At 36.3% G+C, this 15634-nt stretch overlaps 1 protein-coding gene across 5 annotated transcripts in view; it reads left to right on the forward strand.

Moving 5' to 3' along the window:
- LOC117168715 (protein DDI1 homolog 2) overlaps positions 1-15634 on the forward strand; it is a 130053-nt gene that overhangs the window by 92064 nt on the left and 22355 nt on the right. The gene's annotated exons all lie outside the window — the stretch shown is intronic.

Consider the following 15634-nt stretch of genomic DNA (forward strand, 5'->3'; position numbering starts at 1 on the left):
ACTTTGATATTCTACTGTGTCTACTAGAATAGCACTACTAGCCTTTCGTGCCTCGGAATATAGCCTATCTACATATCATGTTATTCACTGTTAAATATATTGAAACATACGGATGGAATTTTTTCTAAAATTCGCTGTGAATGTTAGAATGTTAACGTGAGTACAGGTGATCGAGGGCTAGGTTTCTTAATTCTTTTTCTATTTGAACTTTACACAAGATTGTTTTTAATTTTGTAAATTTCAAATATCTGTCTTTTCTTATAAATCAGCAATATATTGTAAATGAAATGTAATATACATGGTCTCTGTTGAATGTTTATGTTTATAAATATTTAATTTCGCCAGATCAGGAATAGACAGAGAAGAATCGTTAAAAATAATGAATAGTTTGAATTTTATTTTAAGTATAGAATACTTGGCAGATTAAGATCATTTTTGAGAACCACACAAATCACTCACTCGTTTATATAGACATTTTTGTAAGATGTAAGATTTGATGTCTTTATTGAGTTAATCACTTTACTGATTCGAAAAGATCGGACAACGATCTGTCGCGATTCACTGCTGCTCGCACACTGGTTTTCTCAAGCGACAAGGTTATCATCACACACTCAAACTGAGAAATCACGTGACTTCAAACATTCATTTAAATAATAAGGAAACCGAAAATAGCTTTGAAATAGGCAATGTCGATAAATTGAATAATTTTCAATCGTAGAAAATCTCATCAAGACGAAACATTAGAACGTTTAGCACACCGTCCGCCTCTTGAGTGGTAACTGCACGATGAAAAGAAAACAATAAGTGCTTAATCGAATATTTGTCAACAACGCAAATGCCGCCCGCCGTACAGAAACAGTATAAATGTAACTAAAATTTAATAGTGTTAGCTGCCCGTTATAATCCACTAAGTTGACAGAATAATTTTTCTTTTTTTTTTAATCTAATTAATAATAGTTGTTAAGATTTCGCTTATTTCTTTCGCTCTGACTGGTAACAGACAAATTTGAGTAATCGGACGTTCGTATTCCAAACGGGCAGTTTTTACGCGAACAGAACGTACAAAATCGTCCTTACCCTTGTACCATTTAATTATACGGCCTAACAACCATCTAGAAGGCGGTAAAAGATCATGTTTCACAAGAGCGATATCACCGATCACAAGATTTAGCTCTTTGTTGAACCATTTGTAGCGTTTTTGTAAAGACTATAAATAACCAACAGCCCATCTTCTCCAGTAAATCTCTGAAGTTTTTTGTACTAACTGCCATAGATTTAAACGATTTTCCGAAGTAAATTCCAATGAGGGTTCTGGAATGCTGCTCAAAGGGGCTCCAATCAGAAAATGACGAGGTGTAAGATAGGAATAGTCTTCAGGATCATTTGAAAGAGGGGCAATAGAACGGGAATTAAGGTAAGCTTCTATACAAGTAAGAAGGGTATAAAACTCTTCGTATGTAAGAGTATGTGCACCTACTACTCTTTTTAGATGGTCTTAAAAACTCTTAACTCCAGCCTCCCATAAACCCCAAAAATGAGGAGCAGGAGGAGGTATGAAATGCCAAGAAGTACCTTGAAATGCGAACTCATTAAGCTAGTTAGCATCCAGTCTAAGATTCAAAAGGCAATTTTTTAAATCCCGGTCAGCGCCGTGAAATGTCGTAACGATATCACTGTACAAGTGTACAGGTCTTCTTCGCCTTGAAGAAAATCGCTGAAAGGCGGCGAGAAAAGCGGCAGATGAATAATCAGAAACCAGTTCCAAATGGACAGCTCGCATACAACAATAGACAAAAAGCGCAACGTAAGTTTTGAAATTCTTTCTGTCACGACTGGAAGCAAAGCGAACATTAAGTGGGCCTACTTAATCCACACCAGAATGTATGAATGGACGTTGCGGGGTTACTCTACATTCAGGTAAGTCCCCCATAAGTTGTTGAGACAAAGCCGCTCTCCCACATGTGTACTTCAGGCAACTTTTTATCAGTAATTTAACCAAAGAGCGAGCTCCTAAAATCCAGTAACGCTGTCTGAGCTTATGTAAAGTTAATTGCTAACCACCGTGTAAAGATCGAAGGTTAGCATGCGTGGCGATAAGCTCACTTATGTGGTGCAGCGGTAAAATGACAGGATGCTTCTCATCAAAACTGATAGGAGCATGCCGTAGTCTTCCACCTAACCTTAAGAGATTGTTGGAATCTAAAAATGGATTCAAACTTTTTAATAGCGAGATTTTTGGAACCACCCTATCTTCTTCGTGCAAAGCTTTTATCTCATTAGAAAAGGAATTTTCTTGGACAAATTTAATCCAAAATATAACAGCTTATTGGATTTCAATCGCATTAAGAGAAATGGTTGAAAATTTACGTTTAGGCTTATTAAGTTTTGAGTGCTTGAACACAAAGGCATCAATAAACCTTTTACAATAGGCCGTTACGCGAAGCAGTCTTGACCAAGAGGAGAATTTAAGCATCAACTCAAATGAACTTTTGATCACACTCAAAACATGATAATTCTCTAGTGGCCTCTGTTCTAAATTTGATTGCGAGGGGGCTGCGTGGCGATATTCAGGCCATTTTGAGGAATGCAAAGTTAACCAAGGTGGGCATTGCCACCATAAGGAATGCCTTATTAATTTTTCGGGCGTGAGTCCCTGAGTAGCGCAGTCGGCTGGATTATCTTTAGTAGAAATGTATCGCCATTTCGCGCGAGGTGCCAGCTCATGAATTAGGAAAACTTTATTGGCGACAAACGCAGGCCAATTGGAAGGATGTTTTCCTAGCCAAGTCAAAACTGTTACGGAATCAGTGTGACAGTAAACAAGTATTTTATTCAGTGACAGAGTTTCCATGACAAACTTAAGTGTCTTAGTTAGAAACGCAGCTCCACACAACTTCAAACGAGGAATTGTTACAGATTTAACAGGAACTACTTTATATTTAGCCATTAGTAGGCAAACATGAGCTTCCTTCAAATCTTCACTAAGAATTCTAATGTAAACAAAAGCTGAATAAGCTTTTGACGAAGCCTCAGAAAAGCCATGGAGCTCGAATTCAGAGTTTGTCTGCAGTTGTCGTGTCCATCTGGGGACCTTAAGTGCTTCTAACTTTCCCAGAGAACCATGATAATTTAACCGTTGAATTTTAAGATCATCAGGTATTCTATCGTCCCAGTCGAGTTTACCCAGTCAAAGTTCTTGCATTAGAATTTTTGCCAGTATTATGACTGGAGTTATTCAACCCATAGGATCATACAACTTAGCTATTAATGACAGACCAATCCGTTTTGTTGGATTTTCGACTAAAGAAGAAGTCACTTTAAAAAGGAATGAATCAGACTCAAGATCCCAAAATAAAGCTAGAAGCTTTAGCTGAGCATCCTTTAACGGAAATTCGATAGTACGTTCGTGTTCTCCCTAGGGACAATCTTCCAATTGTTCGGGTTCATTTGCGGCCCATTTTCGCAAATGGAAACCGCCAGCTTCTAATAACAGTCCTAATTGAGCTAGCGCCTATTTAACCTCAATCTGACTATCTGCACCAAACAAAACATCGACGTAAATATTATTTTCTAATATAGTTTGCGCTAAAATAAATCTATTTCCTTCATCATAAGCTAACTGCTTAACCACTTTGTTAGCCAAATAAGGAGCACAGACAGTACCGTAAATAACGGTTGAAAGTCTATAAGCGACGAACCTTTTATCAGGAGAAATCCAGACAATTGTTTGATAGTCGCAATCCCGAGGGTCAACTAGAATTTGTCTAAACATTTTTTCAATGTCAGCCACATAAACAAAGCGATTTGATCTCCAATTCATAATGATTGAAACCAAATCATTGAGAATCTTGCGACCGATGTGAAGATGAGAATTCAAGGAAGAATTATTGGAAGTTAAACTGGAAGCGTTGAAAACAGCCTTCAACTTAGTAGTGGAACTACTTTCTCTTAAGATACGATGATGAGGCAAATACACAGTTTCTGGAAAACTATCCAATTCTTTTTCTTGAAGAAGTTCCATGTGTCCAAGGTGTGTCCATGTGTTCGAGGCGAAACGCTTATCACAAAATATCTCTTCATCAGTCGAAGTATTTTTTAAGGGAACTTCTTCCAACTCAAAGAACCTGTTTAAGTTTTCATGCAATACTTCTGCTGAAATAGTCTGATGTGCTGTAACTGGAATGTTAATTTCTATTTTATTTGTGACTGAAACCGGTCCAGACAATATCCAACCAAAAACGGTACTTTGCGCAGTAAGATAACCCAATATACCCTGTTGGAGACCAGGAAGTAAACATGAGCCATATTTATCGGCTCCTAAAATCAAATCAACTTGATGGGTCCTAAAGGGATTTGGATCTGCTAATACTAACTCTTTTAATTGATCTTCATTCCCCACATTAGATCTTAAATTAGGAGCATATGATGTAAGGTGTAATAATATTAAAGCTTTAATGTGGACTTTAGGACAGTTCTTTTCTGTAGCCATTAATTCTGCTAACTTTCTTAAAGAACCAATATTAACTCCTTCAACCCCATATACAACTGCTTTAATTTTTTTGTAGCGTGGACTTAATTTTTTCATTGCTCTCTCGGTAATAAAACAACATTCAGGTCCTTGGTCCAGCAAAACTCTAAATCTGTGACTTTTCTATTTTCGGCTTGGAAGGAAATAACAGTCGTAGCGAGTAAGGTTGAGCACGATAAATTTTGATGATTATTCGAAAAATTAAATGAAGCTTTATATTTTGCTTCTTTAAGCGCAACATGATTTACCCCCACCTTTACGGTGGAATTGCCGGGATCATTTGATTGTGACGCGAGAGAACCTGAAACTGCCAATTGAGAAGTAACCAATGCAGAGTTAGTTGGTTGTAAAGTGGGATTTGAATTATAATCATCGGAATGCAACACGGAATTATGTCTCCTACCGCACTTGTAACATTTGAATTTACTAACACAATTATGAGGTCGATTTTAGGGTGTGAGACAATTATGACAATGATTATTTGTAGCAACTTCCCTACGCCTGTCCGCAGACAGAGCTTTTAATTGGTTGCATTTAAATAAAGAGTGATTTTCCTTGCAAAAGAGACACTTTGAGCTAGAATCTGCATTGTGGCTCCTAACTCCTAATTGTTTTTTGAAGCCTTACTCTTTTGTTTAGAACTCGCACCAGGTTTTGAAGCTTTAATAGCCTCCAAAATACGTATGCGAGTCTCCAAAAATGAGTGCAGTTGCTCATCAGTCGGATAATCAGTGCTAGAACCAATATGCATCTCCCATTCCTTGAGAGTACTAATATGAAACTTTTTAACTATTATAAAAACAAGTAAATCACTCCAATGTTCTGTTAAGCGTTTAATATTTTTGAGAGCCATCAATGACTCATTTGTTTTATCGCGTAAGTTTTTTAAGTTTTCTAGAATATTATTCGACACATTAGGAAGATTGATAAAGGCTTGTAAATGAGTTAAAATTAAAGCTCTCTTGTTGTCAAATCTGGTCTTAACCACTCTCAAGTGGAGATAAAATAGCATCAGTTATCGAAACATGTCTTTAAAAACCTTCAGCTTCTCCCTTTAAGGACAATTTCAAATAGTGTAATCTTGTTATATTTGATTAGGAATCGTGTTGAATAATTAAAGCATTAAATAAATCGCGAAGATTCTCCCTATAGAACTGAATCACTTTAGTTTTAAAGTGCTCTGACAAGGCGAGCAAATTTGAGGGTGCGAGAGCATAATTATTAATAAAATTTCAATAAATAATCACTGAAATATTACAGCCTGAATTATTATTTTCTTCGCCGGAACGAGCCTCTCTCATTATAGGTAAATTAAAGTTGTCATCTTACCACTGGAGAAGGTTAGAAATCGATGAAGTCTGAAATTAAAGTTGTTGACAATCATCCAAATATCAGCTGGCAAACCTGTTATTTCTTCCTTCACGTGAAGAATAATGACAGACCGATCCAGTGAAGAATGACAGCATGAAAGAGTACAGTACAGAGTGTTTGGAGAAGGAAGACTGCATTATAGTACGTGCGAAGCTTTTGTCATCAGCTTATATCCTTGCGATGTGACCTCAAGCCATCACATTTTCCACCTAGTCCCTGTGCTTTCACTAAATAAAATTTCTCACTTTGGTCTTTTCTGTATTAATTTGACGCTTTTGAATGCTTTTCACGATCTTCTATCCGGCTCTAAGGACCATTTTGTTTGATGTTTATGTTTACAAATAATTAATTTTGCCAGGTCACGAATAGACAAAGAAGAATCGTTAGAAATAATGAATAGTTCAAGTTTTATTTCAAGTATAGAATATTTGGCAGACTAAAACCATTTTTGTGAAATAACACAGATCACTTACTCGTTTATATAGACATTTTTGTAAGATCTAAGATTTAATGTATTTATTGAGTTAATCACTTTACTGCTCCGAAAAAATCGGACAACGATCTATCGCGATTCACTGCTGCTCGCACTCTGGTTTTCTCAAGCGACAAGGCTATCACCACACACTCAAACTGAGAAATCACGTGACTTCAAACATTCCTTTAAATAATAAGGAAACCGAAAATAGCTTTGAAATAGGTGATTTCGATAAATTGAATAATTTTCAATCGCAGAAAATCTCATAAAGCCGAAACATTAGAACATTGAACATTCTCTTAATGGCGATTTCGTATACTGAGATTTTAAATTTATTATAAAATTGTATATTAAATGTATATTAAAACTGCAAACGTGTTTAACAGTGTTTCTTTATCGTATTGCGAAAACCTTCTTCTTGTTGAATCATTTTTGTACTTTTTCGTATCTTTGTCTACAGAAATTATTTTCAGTAGGTTTTTATTTGCCCACGTTTCAAAACTGTATCTATATTAGATATTCGGAGCTTTGCTCGTTGTCCGAAGCCCTAATTTTCTGGTGATTTTACTACCGAGATAGTAAAATTCGTTATCTTAGCGTATCCGATGAAATTGGGTCTATATTAAGCAGGTATATGTAGAACCAATATGCACTTTTTACGGCTTACCCAGCTCAGAAATAACCATTTTTTAACCTTTGGCGATGAGAAATCTAGTCTTATTCCTGCCTAAAAACAAAAGCAAAATATTTAATTTTTTCGATACGCCCTGATGATGAGGAAGCTAACTAAATATCAGGAAGGGTCAGACAAGTATATTACATGCCATAATTGCTGTTCTTCTTGTATATAGAATAAGCAATTAACAGAATAAAAAAGAAAAATAATAGCATAGGAGTCAAAGTACAGGGAGAGATTATCCAAATGCTTACATTCGCAGATTATACAGTGTTATTAGCTAGTACAGAAAAGAGTTCAGGGGAGCGCTACATGCAATGAAAGATATTTTCAATTAATATGGCATAAAAATAAACAACGGTAAAGATAAGGGTTACAGAAAAAATTAAACTAATTAAACCTCTGTAAATAAAGGGAATTGTACGACTGTCTGTCACTTTAGCATGAACGCACATTTGCAGGACATTTGTCAGTTTGGTCTATGTTTCATAGATGTCGAGTTTCATAGTTCAAGCTCCATAGATGTAAAGGCAAAAGCACTACATCTGTCACTACAACGGAGTAGACCCTCTAATAGGAAGCAGGAAACTTGATGTGTTATTGGATAAACTTAAAAATTACACCATATTCATGATTCTGTCCTTGAACACTTCGTCCAAAATTTTAAACTGCTAGGCAGTCTAATAAGTACCTGAAAATTCTAAGAGATGGCATTAGTATTCACTAATGTGAACCATTTTCGTCGAGCTTGATCCTTCAAATGACGCCTGTCAAAACTTCAGCCATTTATGTTTACGCATTTACAAGTTACAGCACTGAGAAGCGACTAACCTCCGAGTTTTTTTTAATATGGAAAAATCTGAGTTTCGAATTTTGATCAAACACTACTATCTTCGCAAGAAAACGATATCCGAGACCAAGCTGGACAAGTATTACCCGGACTCTGCACCGTCGATTGGAACGATTCATAAGTGTTATACCGAGTTTCGTTGTAGCCGTATGAGCACAGTTGATGCTGAACGATCTGGGCACCCAAAAGAGGTCACTACACCAGAAAATGTCGAAAAAATCCATGATATGATGTTGAATGATCCCAAAGTGAAATTGAGAGAGGTAGCTAATGCTGTAGGCATATCATTGGAACGTGTGGGCAATATCGTGCATTCAGTTTTGGGCATGAAGAAGCTGTGCGCGCGATGGGTGCCGCGTTTGTTCACAGTGGAACAAAAACGAATTCGTGTGATAACTTCCCAGCAGAAATTGGCATTATTTTCGCGTAAGCCGACCGAGTTTTTGAGCCGATTCATAACGATGGATGAAACCTGGATCCACTACTACGCTCCTGAATTAACGCAACAGGCAAAACAGTGGGTTCCACCGGGCCAAACTGCTCCGAAGCGTCCAAAAACGCAACAATGGGTCGGAAAGGTTATGGCCTCCGTATTTTGGGATGCACATGGCATAATATTCGTGGACTATCTTGAAAAAGGTCAACCATAACCGGAGCATACTATTCATCATTATTGGACCGCTTTATCATCACGACAATGTGCCTGTTCATTCATGCTTAGTTATACAAGCAAAATTGCATGAAATCGGCTTCGAATTGGTTCCTCAGCCACCGTATTCACCAGACCTGGCCCCTAGCGACTATTACTTGTTCCCTAACCTGAAGAGATGGCTCACCGGTAAGCGTTTTTACTCAAATGAGGAGCTCATAGCTGAAACTGAGGCGTATTTTGGAGACCTTCCGATCGAGTACTTTTCGGACGGTATCAGAAAGTTAGAAAATCGTTGGACTCGCTGTATCGACCTAAAAGGAGAGTATGTTGAAAAATAAAATCAATATTAAATCAGTACTAAATTAGTTACAGAACTCATAAAATTTTTTTACGTTGCCTTCCTAGTACGACACGTACGAAATTACATGTCAATTGGAGTGAGGAAATGCAATCGAATAAGTTTTTTTATGGAAACAACACTTAAGAATCACGAATTAAAAATGAGTTTAGAAAACATACTTATAATTAAAAACATATTTTTGCATAATCAATTGATTAAATTTTGTAAATAAAATATTTGGTTATAATTATATGTCAAACATTTTGCTGGGAATGTTAAGTAAATCGATGTTTCTTTTCCACTTGTCTTCCATGGTTCTTCTTTTTCTGAAAAATAAATGAGACTAAAAAAATTGTTTGGCGTCAAAACTGTGTGGGTTTACGTTTAGAGTTTTTTATTTTTTAATATTCGTCACAATTTATGGTTGTAATATTCTTCGATCAGTATTAGTGTTTATTTAATGAGAAAATTGGATGTAATTCTGATGTAATTGGTATTTTGGAATCCTATAGGATTCTCCTTGCCATTTCGATCCTCTCCTTTCCTTCCTTCTTCCTTAAAGTTCCCTCCCTTTCTTCTCTTATCTCCCGATTTCTTTTCTCCTCTTTCGCCTTTGTATATTAGTCCTATGTCGTTATATTCATTTGTTTTAGGTGTTGGAGTGTTCCTTTAAATTTTAGGTCATTTACCGCTTGGATTTTTAGATGTTGCGGTGGTTCCGGTTCCTGATCAAGGATGCCTCCTTCTGCTCCCTCTGCTTCGTCGGTTATTTGCATATTTTTTAATGCGTGACGCACGTGTATGTGGTGGTGGTAACCGATCTCCCATTATTTGGCGCCATTTGTTCGTTCTAATAGCGAGTCCCATGCTCGGCATGTTTTCAGATGGTCCTCGTATTTGGGCACCTGGATCTTGACCTGGCACAAGTAGCACTTTACGGCTGATTCCGTTTCCTGAAAAGGGACGAAAGAAAAGGTTCTCACTGTTCGGTTTTGTCCTTAGAGTCGATATTTTAGAATTTCGGTAATTTCAGTTGTTTTGTTTGAGTTTTGAGTCGTATCGTATTATTAATACTATTGATCTATTGCCTTTTGCCATTATTTAAAATCTAAATAATCTAACTTGAAATTGTTAATTTTTTCTACGTTTTAGTGCTATTATCTATCTTTTCCTTTTCTAGTTTGAAATCATTCATATTCCATTCTCCAATACTTTTTACTTTAAGGTTCTTTAATTCATGTTTGGTTGGGGAAACTTTTTTCTTCTAATAAATGGGCCTTCATATTGGTCGTATAACTTACCTGATTTTTTATCTGCTTTATTTAAAAGTCTGGTTGTCTTTTTTAATACTTTATCTCCTATTTTAAATTCTATCGGTCTTCTTCTTAAATTGTAACTATTAGCTTGTCTTTCGTTTGCTTTGTCTAAATTTGTCTGAACTTCTTCTTTTATTATTTGTAGTTTTTTTAGTCTATCAGTCTATTTATCTACGCTTTGAAATTCTATTTCGCTATAGTTTTCATAATTTTTTCTTAGGGACTGTAGTGGTTCTAACTCGCGACCTAAGTTTAAGAATGCTAGGGTGAATTATGTTGACGAGTTTTTGCTAGTATTAATCGCGAATTGCAAATTGTTTATGTATTCATCCCACGTGGAATGGTCATTATCTAGGTAGGTTTCAATAATTTGTTTAATTGTTCCATTATAGCGCTCGGTTGGGTTTGCCCTGAGGTAATATTTAGGTGTTTTAGTGTGCATAATTCCGAATTTTTCGGTTAATTCTCTAAGTGTTTTATTTTCGAATTCGGTGCCGTTGCCGGTGTGGAGAATCCGCGGTGTTCCCCAGCGTGAGATGACACGTTTGTGAAATTCTGACTATTGTTATTCCATTGGTTTTTTTAATTGGAATAATTTCTACCCATTTTGTCAATAAATCTACGAACACTAAGATATATTGGTTTATTCTCTTTTTTGTAATCGGTAATGGTCCTATGATATCTGCAGCACTCATGGTTCATGGTTCTTCCACGATTCTTTTTTCCATTAGCCCTAATTTTGGTTGGTTACTCGGTTTGGTTCTTTGACATATTTCGCAATTTTTCACGTACTTGATTATTTCGAAATACATGCCTGGCCAGAAGTAGTACTCGGAAATTCTCGCGAGCGTTTTTTCGGAGCCTAAGTGTCCTGCTTGTATGTCATCGTGATTTTCTTTCAAAACCTGTGTTCGTAATTTTTTAGGTACGACGAGTTTCCATGGGTTAAAATCTGGTAAAAGAGTAGGTTTTAATGGGTCAGTTCTGTAAAAATAGAGTTGCGAATCTCAGATTCGCCATTTTTAGTGTTCTTCCGGTCTTTTCTTGACTTGTCTGATTTTTGTTGAGTACCAGTCGTCTGTTATGTCAGCTATTTTCGCTTTTGGTTTTTCTACGCTACAAGCTAACGCAAACGCTATTTTTTTTACTGATTTTCCTGATCTCAAAAGAGCATCAGGGACGAGATTTGAACTACCTTTTCGGTATATGACTTCGTAGTCATATTCAAGAAGTTCAAGCGCCCATCTGGCTAATCGGCCAATGGGGTTGTTTAGGTTGAGGAGCCACTTTAACGCTAAGTGGTCCGTGATTACTTTGAAACTATACCCTTCTAGATATGGCCTAAATTTTCGGGTAGCCCAAACTACCGCCAGGCTTTCTTTTTCAGATGTTGAGTGTCGAGATTCTACCCGTTTAGGCTTCTGCTCGCGTATGCTATTGCATAATTCATACCGTCAATCGTTTGCGTGAGTACGGCTCCCAACCCTGTGTTACTCGCGTCGATTTCGAGTTGAAAGGGTTGTGTAAGATCTGGACATGTCAATATGGGTGCTGATGTTAAAAGGTCTTTAATTTTTTGGAAAGCCTCATCTTCTAATCCCCAATCCCATTGTTTATCTTTTTTAAGTAATCTGTTCATCGGTTCTATTGTTTCGGAAAAGTGTGGGTTAAATTTTCCATACCAACTTGCAATCCCTATTATGCGCTGTAATTGTTTAATATTTTTAGGTTTAGGGAATTCTAATATTGGTTGAATTTTTTCATCTATTTGCAATCCTTTATCGTTAACTTTAAAGTCTAAATATTTGATTTCTGAGCAACCGAATTCACATTTGTCTGGACTGATCGTTAGATTTGCATCATTTATTTAATCTAGTACAATGTTCAAGTATTTTAAATGGTTTTAAAAGTTTGGCTTTAAATCTGGGGTTATGATTTTATCCATCAGTCACTGAAAAGTGGCTGGAGCATTTGTTAAACCAAATGACATCCTTTTAAATTGACACATGCCCTTTCCAGGTACTGTGAATGCTGTTATAGGTTTTGAACTCTCTTCTAATGGAATTTGTAAATAAGCTAGTTTGAAATGAATTTTGCTGATCTTAAAGTGTCCAATATTTCTGTCATGAGTGGAATTGGGTATAGGTCTTTTTTTGTGATGTTATTTACTTTCCTAAAATCTAAACAGAATCTATAATCTTTTCCAGGTTTTTTGATCATAACAATAGGATTTTACCAATCGGAACAAGAGGGTTCTATTATGTCCTGTTCTAATAATATGTCTACTGTTTCGTAAATTATTTCTTTTATTTTGGGGCTCACGTAGTAATATCACTGTTTAATGGGAACGTGGCCTTGAACATCAATTTTGTGTTTCGTGAGATGAGTTGCTCTGTGTTCTTTTCCCGAATCGATTTTAATTTTATTTTCAATAAATTTTTCTAATTGTGATTGTTAGCTTTCGTTAAGCTCAAAAATGCCTTCACAAATTTCAACTGAATCATTATCTTGTTCGTAGATTTTTCCTAAGCTATCCGTAATATTATTTAACTTAATCGCCTTATTTAAAAAAAAAACACATTAATTTCTATTATCGCTTTCTAATATCTCATTGGCTTTTTGAAATTCGGTTTTTGATTCTTTCCGATTTGTAACTTTTTTATTTTTCCAAAGATTACAATCGCTATTTTTATATCCGTTCTCGTATTTGCTATTATAATAAATTTTTCCTGAATTATTTTTCATAACTTTTTTCCTATTTCTAGGATTGCCTAAATTAATTGAGTCTTTTGTGCTTGAGTCCTCGCTAGGGTCGTATATGGGGATGCTCTCGAGGGGTTGGAATTTGTTCCTCGTGGGGATACTTATTAGGCTAGGAATATCTTTTGTATGATTTGTTACTGGGTTTTAGGCATTTTTGGTTTTTTGGGATTGGTTGGAGCTGATAGGTACTAGGGGGATTTCGCTATCTTTGACTTTCGGAATATTTTTGTTAAATTCTCTAGTACTTTTGAGGTTAATACTACCTCCAAATTTCGCTTTATTATTATTATTATTCTTAATCTCTTTATTTTCCGAAAATGTTTTATCCGTAATATCAGTCTTTTTAGTTTCCTTATTTTCTTTCCCTACGGTGTCAGGTTTATTTTCGGTTTTAACCTCGGTTATTGGGATGGGTAGTGCGTTTAAATGAGTTTCCACAGGATAGCGGGTGGGAGGACTCCCTGGTAGCCACCAAGTTTCTGAGTCATAATCGAGGGTTATCCGTAGGTTTTTCATCATGTCCGTACCTAAAATGCCTACGGAGTTTAACTTTGGGACTAACCTGAATATAGCGAGTTTTGTGTGTTTACCGATTTTAATTTGGATTACCACTTGCCCAATTATATCAACCGTTTCACCGTTCGCAACCAATAATTTTCGCGAGACGGGTTTAAAAATTGAATAACTGGAATTCCGAATTTTTCCTAGTAATTCCTTGCCAGCGTACGAATGTGTGGCACCTGTATCAACCAAAATTCGAAATAATTTATTTTCGAATTTTGTCATCAAATGAAAACGTGTCTCCGTCGTTTCATCTTTCTCCGAATTTAATGTTTCCGGCGTTTCGGTATTAAGTTATATTGTTTTTTTTTTTGTTCTAATACCGCCCTTCCAGTTTCCCTGGTTGTAACTGTAGTATGGACATTCTCTTTTAAAATGACCTACTAGACCGCAATGATAACAATTTGAATTACCTCTATTATTCCTCGCGTTACAAATAACAGAACCAAAAATTGAGGAAAAAAGCGTAATAATGGTACCGGGGACAAAAACAATCTGGATAATAATAAAGATTTAAGGGAAAATAAAAATTGTGAAAAGGATAACCAAAACGGAAAACAAAATAATCAGAGTAAAAAACAATATAGAAATCTATTTCCATTTTCACCATTCAGATTTCTATTTCTTCCTTTCCCAAACCAATACCAACAAAATTACAGACCTAATTTCAGACCTAGATTCCCACCTGGTTTTCAATGAAATTTCCAACCTAGATTTCAACCAAACTTCCAACCCAGATTCACAAACAATAGACCAAGATACCCATTCAATCCTTACAACCAAATGTTACCAGCGTTTAACCAAATGACAATAGGCTCAACTGAAAGTCAAAACAGCCCAATGATCGAATTCCCAACAGAAAAAGCGAGAAATAATTCAGAAAATTATAATAAATAAAATTCCCAAAAACTAAACCACGGAAATAAAAATCAAAAACCGGCTAATAATTCTAACAAGAGTTCACAAACTCTTGTTAGAATTATTAGCCGGTTCTTTATTTGCAGAATTTTAATTAGAATTTAAATTAATCATTTTATTATCCCGGAGTACGAAAATGTGTTCATTTTCGTTGTACGATGCTTTGTTTAAGAAATGTGTCGCGTGACCTTGGCGTGTTTGCGTATTTGCCTTTTAGCGCGTTTAATCGTTTCATCGTGTTTGGCGGTTGTTCGGTTTTTAAATAATGTGTCATCCTATACTAGGTTTCCGTAATAGGTTCCCACATTTTTGATTCTTGGTGGGAATATTATCATTGGGTACCTTTTATTTCGTATTTTGGTTTTATTCCCTCTTAGACACTACGTGTTTGTTTTCTTGTGTAATTAAGGTTATCTTTCTTTTTTATACATCACGAGAGGGTACCCGGTGAACTTTTGGAAGAAAATTCAAGAAAATGTCACATATCACCAAAAATATCATATCACAAATTTCATCTCGTCATGAATCACATAAAATTATTAGGTATAAATGATGAAAAATCAACAATACAGTTCGCACAAATAATCATCGCAAATCATCCATAAAAATCACATAAACAATATTTTCAATGGCAAGGTTGAGGCATCAGATCAAATAACATGCAAATTCGAATTTTTCGAAATAAGAGTCATGATTCGAGGCGAAGTAAAGTTTCCTTTGAAGCTAGAGTTTATTTAAGTTTTAAAATGTGTCTCTTTTTCTCGACAGGTTTAGCATTTAAAAAAAGGAAAAGTGTGGGATTTTCGGTTGGGCACCAGGTATTACGGTAGTAATCCCGAGGTGGGATTTTGGGATTTGGAGAGCCGGGAAAGGGATGAACGCAAATGAAACCAATAGTTCAATAAGAACATTACGGCATTTATTGCCACTTACAATTGTAGTCGCAGACCGCCATTCCGTGGCTAGTGGCTGGTGGTCGTAATAAGATCTGGTGCACGACGATGAGGTGGTCGAAAGCATCAGTGGGGTTGGACGGGGCGAAAGGCTTCCGTCTCCTCCGGGAGGCGTTCGAATCGGCGGGAAGCAATAGCACACTCTCAAGAAAACTAAGTACCAGCTAGGCGGGCAAGCAACGACTGATCAACGGGGATGCGATCGCGCGGGACCTCGGGACCCCCCGGGGG

Source organism: Belonocnema kinseyi, chromosome 3 (genome assembly GCF_010883055.1).
Source record: "Belonocnema kinseyi isolate 2016_QV_RU_SX_M_011 chromosome 3, B_treatae_v1, whole genome shotgun sequence".
Taxonomy (NCBI): Eukaryota; Metazoa; Arthropoda; class Insecta; order Hymenoptera; family Cynipidae; genus Belonocnema; species Belonocnema kinseyi.